The sequence below is a fragment of the Pleurodeles waltl genome, chromosome 6, assembly GCF_031143425.1.
Source record: "Pleurodeles waltl isolate 20211129_DDA chromosome 6, aPleWal1.hap1.20221129, whole genome shotgun sequence".
In the NCBI taxonomy this organism is placed as follows: domain Eukaryota; kingdom Metazoa; phylum Chordata; class Amphibia; order Caudata; family Salamandridae; genus Pleurodeles; species Pleurodeles waltl.
The window spans coordinates 75534365-75541472 of NC_090445.1; positions in this window are offsets into that span (position 1 = coordinate 75534365).

A 7108-nucleotide genomic window follows, 5' to 3' on the forward strand; every position below is an offset into this window, starting at 1 on the left:
GTGGAAATGAGGTAATTCCGCTGACGCTGTGCGCCGTTGCGGGAGGCGGTCGAAAACCACTGTGCAACTCCTCATTGGATCCCATTGGGCCCTATGGGTTACAGTGGCCAATGGTGATGTACGCCGGAGGTGACGGTACGCACCGCCGCGTACGTGACCGCCATTTTCTAGCTGTTCACCCACTTGCTACTTGACCTTCAACGGGAGAGGACCTACACTGCAAATGCTTCTGTGACCTGCGTCTGGAACCGACCATGGCTCGTGTCACTGGGGAAAGGGCCCCTGCCTTCACCGCTTCAGAGATGGAGAGACTGGTGGATGGGGTCCTACCTCAGTACTGAATGCTGTATGGGCATCCAGACCAACAGGTGAGTACACTGTGAGCACGATGCATGGGGCATGAATGCATGGAGTGCTGTGTTTGAGGGCCTCGTGTAAGGGGAGGGTTGGTGGAAGGGTCCTGGGCAGCGTGCTGCATGTATGGTGGGCAATGTCTGTGCGTAACGGGATGGGAGGGCTATGGTGGGACATGAGTGTAACAGGCCGGACGGTCTGACTGATACCTTTTTTCTATGTGTATTTTTCTGCAGGTCAGCGCCCATCAGAAAAAGGGTATATGGCGTGCCATCGCCAAGGACGTGCAGACTCTGGGGGTCTATGGCAGGCAGAGCACTCACTGTTGGAAACGGTGGGAGGACCTGAGACCCTGGGCAAAGAAGGCGGCGGAGGCCCAGCTGGGGATGGCCTCCCAACGAGGAAGGGGTGCCCGTCGAACCCTGACCGCCCTGATGGCCCGCATACTGGCGGTGGCCTATCCGGAGCTGGATGGGCACTTGAGGGCATCACAGCAGCCACAAGGGGGTGAGTACAGTTTCTAAATATACTTCTTGCGCATGGTGGGGTGATCTCCGGGTGGGGGATGTGGGCCTGTGGGTGCCCGTCGGCCAGGCTGGACATTGCAGGGTAGGCCCCATGTTGGGCAGGATATCATGTGAACCACCTCCAACCAAGCTAGTCGGCATCCACTACTGGGCAAGGGTCTGTGGGTCTCTGGTATGCTGTTAGTGGTGTTAGGTATTACTGTCCATGGGCTGGTGACTAGCATTGTGACTGGTAGTGCATTGCCTAATGCGTAGGGCTGTTCCCTGTGTGTGTGTGTGTGTGTGTGTGTGTGTTTGTCGTGTACTCCAACAGTGGTGCTGGAGCAGCCATTGACCCAGTGTATCCTTGGTCTCCCCCCTTTTTGTTTTGTTACCCTGTCCTTCTGTGCATTAGCATCATCTGGCGGAGGAGCTGAGGCACCGGCGACGGAGGGAGCTGCATCCCACAGGGCCCAGGAGGCCGAATCCACTGATGGTAAGGGCACCAGTGGGATGGAGGGCGAGAGGAGCACCACGGCGGAGACAGGAGGGGACAGTTCGGACAGTGATACCCCCTCCGATGGAAGCTCCCTGGTGGTGGCGGACACCTCTGTGGCCACCCCAACTACAGGTACAACCACCACCCCAGTATCAGCACCGCCCTCCCAGCAGCCCCTCAGTGAGTTTCCCATGCCCACTCACCCAGGAAGGTGGACATCTCCTTCGCCCCAGGCACCTCAGGCCCTGCCCCAGTTAGCCCTGCTGCCCTGAGTGAGGAGGCTATTGACCTCCTGCGATCCATCTCTGTTGGGCAGTAAACCATTGTGAATGCCATCCAGGGGCTGGCAGACCATTTGCATCAAACAAATGCATTCCTGGAGGGCATTCACTGGCCTGGCGTCCCAACAGAGATCAATCCAGGCTCTGGCCTCCTCTCTGATGGCAGCCATTGTCCCTGTTTCTAGCCTCCCTCTCCAACTTCCTCTACTCAGTCCCATTACCCTCAACCCCAACCTATCCCAAGCACACAGGCAGACTAGCATGCACCCTGGACAACACACAGGAGTGGTTCAGGCAAACACAAGCACCACACATCATCCCACAGGTACTCACACAAACACCATCCAGATGCAGACATACCAACATCCACTGCTTCTACTGTGCCCCCTCCTTGTCGTCCAACTCCCTCCCAGTAGCGTCTACACACATACCTGCATGCACTACATCCTCATCCACTACCTCCATACCATCATGCCTATCACTACACACCCCTCACTGGCAGTCACCACCCCCACATCTATGCACACATCCCCTGTGTCCTCTCTCACTGTGTCTGTGGCCCCTCCTCTCAAAGTACACAAACGCAAGCACTCAGACACCCAACAGCCATCCACCTCACAACAGCATCCAGCCCATGCACCTGCACCCAAACACAGCAGCTAGACACCTCTTACACCCACTTGCTCTTCCTCCACTGCCAAACCTTCACCCTCTTCCCGCCCCAATGTCCTTAAGAAGCTTTTCCTCTCCACAGTTGACCTCTTCCCTACCCCTCTCCCCCCCGTCCTTCACGTCGGGCCAGGGTGGTCAGAACCCAGGCAAGCACCTCAGCCACCCAGTCCACGGCCACAGTTGTGTCGGCAGCTACTGCAGGTGGGAGAGGATCCCGGGAACCAGCCAGCAGTACTGGAAGTGTGCATGCACCAGTTGTGAAAGGGAAGGGAAAGGAGGCACCACCAGCTGCAAAAGTGAAGGGCAAGGAGACACCACCAGCTGCCAAAGAGAAGGAGGCACCACCAGCTGCCAAAGGGAAGGAGGCACCACCAGCTGCCAAATGGAAGGACAAGGAGGCACCACCAGCTGCAAAAGTGAAGGGCAAGGGGCCAGCACCAATAGGCAGGAAGGACAGGAGGCCTGGTGCTGGGACTCATTCGGAGCCCCCATCACCAACCATGGTGGTTCAGCCATCTGAGGCTGCAGGGGAAGGGCTGGAGCCCTCCCCCACCCACTGCCAGCCCCGCCACAAGCAGCACTGCCAACAGCAGCAGCCCCAGCACCAGCACATCCACCACCACTGCCACCAGCACCACTGCCAGCAGCAGCAGCAGCCCCAGTGGGCAGCCGTCTAAGGCTGCAGAAGAAGGGCTGGAGCCACCCCCCCCCCCCCCACTGCCAGCCCCACCACCAGCACCACTGCCAGCAGCAGTAGCCCCAGTGAGCAGCCGTTTGAGGCTGCAGTGGAAGGGCTGGAACCTCCCCCCACCACTGCCAGCACCAGCACCGCCACCAGCACCGATACCTGCACCGCCACCAGTAGCAGCAGCCCTAGTGGGCAGCCGTCCGAGGCTGCAGGGGAAGGGCTGGAGCCTCCCCTCACTACTGCCAGCGCCGCCACCAGCACCACTGCCAGAAGCAGCAGCCCCAGTGGGCAGCCGTCCTAGGCTGTAGGGGAAGGGCTGGAGGCTCCCCCCACGTCTGCCAGCCCCGACACCAGCCACGCCACTGCCACCACTGAGTCACCGCCGGCAGGCTGTGTGTAGTCCTGCCTCCATGGGCTGTAGTGCGTCCCGGCTCCTGGAAATCCTGTAGGTGTGACACCCAGGTGAGAGACTGTGACCTTGCACTCCCCAAGATCTGCATCACAGGGCACAATGCCCCCTCAAGAACCAGTGGAAGACGCCATCCACTCACCCCATCCTTCCCAGGATGAAGCACACTGGGCACAAGGCCCCCTCCAGAACCAGTGGAAGAAGCCATCCACTCACCCCATCCTTCCCAGGATGAAACACACTGGGCACAAGGCCCCCTCCAGCACCAGTGGAGAAGCCATCCACTAGAGAGACTGTGGCCTTGCACTCCCCAGGATCAAGCAGTGGGCAATCCACTCACTTGTGAGACTGTGGCCTTGCACTCCCCAGGACCAAGCACCGGGCATGTTGCCCCTTCAGAGCATGTGGGCAAACCACCCACTTGAGAGACTGTGGCTTTGGACTCCCCAGGGCCAAGCAGTGGGAAACCACCCACTTGAGAGACTATGGCTTTGCACTCCCCAGGACCAAGAAGTGGGCAAACCACCCACTTGAGAGACTGTGGCCTTGCACTCCCCAGGACATCGCACAGGGCATGTAGCCCCCTCCAGGACCAGTGGTGTTCTACCATCTTCCAGCTGAGGTGCCCCCTATTCTCCATCCCCATGAGGTGCCTGTGTATTTTCGACCTGATGCCCTTGCAGTGTTCTCTCTGTGTTGTTGCAGGAGTGAGGTGGGGCCTTGGCCTATGTGTTGTGGCCCTGTGGCCCACGGACATTGAGGACTGGGCAGTGTACCTCCATTTGTAAATATGTATATACGTTTGTATTTTGATGCACTTATTAATGTTATTTTATCGTATTACGCTCACTTTCCTCCAATCTTTTTGTCCTTGCATTATTCCCAAGGGGTAGGGGGTGAATATGTAATGTTACTGCATCTGGTTGTGTGTATGGTGTTGGAGGTGAGGGGTGGGGGTGGGGCTGTTGCGAGTTGCATGTGTGTGTCAGTCTCTTTTTCCTCCAAGGATCATCTTTGTGGGTATTGTTAGTATTATGTGCCGATGCCTAACCAGCATTAGCACATAATACTCCACTTTCTTACAGTTCCAACTTATTATCTGTAAAAATTCCACATCGCTGTGGGGTGGTAACCAGTTTCCCTAAAAAACTTTGACTTGACAAGCTGGAGGTGTCAGCCCACTGGGGTTGGTGTAACATAATTGAACCAATGTTGTTGGCTGCAGTTATTGACTGCCTATTCGCTATTTGTGGTTCTACAATAAAAAATAAAAGTTTGCTACCACTCGAAACTTACATTTTTTATATGTAATTTAAAATATATATATTTATTATTTTATGCTAAACAAGAGAGACAAATCACCACCCCCTCCATCCCTCCACAAATGAATATTCCAGGCTTAATTACTTATCCACACGGCACTCCCCAGAAACTTACATTTTTCCAGATCTTCCATGGATGGAAAGGACGCCAAGGAGCCAGGCAGAGTCTCGACCATTCATCGAAGTTCTGGTTACTCATTGTTTCCTCAACAAACATAAAGGGATAGGGCTCTACGAATATTCCCACTATTACACCCGAGGTGACCAATTCATGAATGTAATGTAAATAAATAGACTTACAAAAAGTACATTGCACCATTTGGTGACTGTTTTCTCCCTCTCCTGTGCCTTCGAAATCAGGGGCACCTCACTTTCATTGGGCACAGGAACTGAACCATCAAGGGCTATATCTGCTTCACTTTTGTTTGCATGTGATCTTTTTTTTTAAATTATTTTTATTGGTTATCATTTCTTCAAAAGAATGCAAACAAACAAACAACTATGCATCGGACACCAGCACAAACACATATTAACAGCGGCACTTGCAATAATTAATAAATCAGTGCGCCAAATTCCTGGGACACAATAGAGAACAGGAACCTCAATGTACTCCCACCCGTTCCTACACTCTCTCTCCCCGGAGGCCAGTGCACGTTGTCCTGTAGCGTCCAGTACTTCCCATTCCCAGGTAGGCCAATCATTAGTCAATCCCATCCAAAACTGTTTTTCTTAACAGGGTTGCGTTTCCCATGTGCCCTATATCCTCTCAAATTTCTTCATGTTGCCTCTCCCTTTATAGATTTCTTTCTGCAACATTTTACAGCGTTCCATACCGGTTTCCAGTGTGTCAAATTTAGGGACATATTTATTTCCCCAGTTTTGCGATATGTCCAGTTGAGCTGTCATACATCCTATGTTGATCAGTGTCTGTTGGCTCTTAAAGAAATTTGTGGGTTCTCTGACCCCAAGTTGCGCTGCACTTGGCGATAGGTCCAAGGGGCCTCCCAGAGCCCTCTCTAGGGATTTGCGAATCTTCCTCCAAAATAGATTCAATTTAGGACAGACCCACAGCTTATGCAACAGAGTACCAGCCACCGTACACAGTCTCAGGCACTGTGGGCTGCCTGCGCTACCTATTTTATACATTAGTACCCCTGTATAGTATGCACTATGAAGTATTTTGAGTTGTATCAAGCGGAAGCTTGTTTTTTCTGCACCCTCTCCTGGGAATCCCAGCGCTGTCATCCATTCCTCTTCATCCATGCTCCCCACATCTTGTGCGTGAGCGGGTTCTTGATATTTCTCATAAGGGAGCCATATGTAAGTGAGACTAGTTTTTCTTTATTTTACCATCCAGCAGCCTATTCCCAAGAGGGGAGTCTTCCTGGGTTTCTTCAGTATGTGGATGTGTTTCTGCAGGAATAGGAGTTGGAACAACGCATGCTGGAACCACACATGCCTAAACAACCCGGTCGGAACAAAGACTGCATTGTTACCTCGAATGCCTTGACTGCAAATGCCTTAACAACGATTTTTCGTTGTAAAGGCATTCCTGTTAATGGCATGCGTGAACGGCATGCGTCGTTCCAGTATGGAACTCCCCCACCCCAAACCCCCCATCCTTAACACAATCGTACCCCAACCCCCCACCCGCACCCCAAAAAACAATTGTACCACTACCCCAACCCCACCCCTAAAACTTAAACTACCCCGACCCACCCACCCCGCCCCTAAAACTACCACAAAACTACCACAGCCCCCAACCCCTAAAACATAAACTACCCAACCCCCGCCCCTAAAACTACCATGACCCCCACCCCCTAAAACCTAAACTACCCCGACCCCCCACCCCACCCCGCCCCTAAAAACTAAAAATACCCCGACCACCACCCTGCCCCTAAACCTAAACTACCCCGAAATACTAAAAATACCCGACCCCCACCCCTAAAACTACCGCGACCCCCCCCACCCTAAAACCTAAACTACCCTGACCCCCCACCCACGCCCCTGAAACTACAGCGACCCCCACCCCCGAAAACCTAAACTGCACCAAACCCCCACCCTGCCCCTAAAACTACCCCGACCCTCCCACCCCCCTAAAACCTAAACTACTGCGACCCCCCAACCACACCCCTAAAAACTAAAAATACCCGATCCCCCGCCCCTAAACCTAAACTACTCCGACCTCCCACCCCTGCCCCTAAAACTAAAAATACCCTAAACCCCCACCCTGCCCCTAAAACTAAAAATGCCCTACCCCTCGGCCCCCCTAAACCTAAACCACTCTGACCCCCACCCCTAAAACTAAAAATGCCCGACCCCCCACCCCACCCCTAAACCTAAACTACCCCCACCCTCAAAAACTAAAAATACCCTG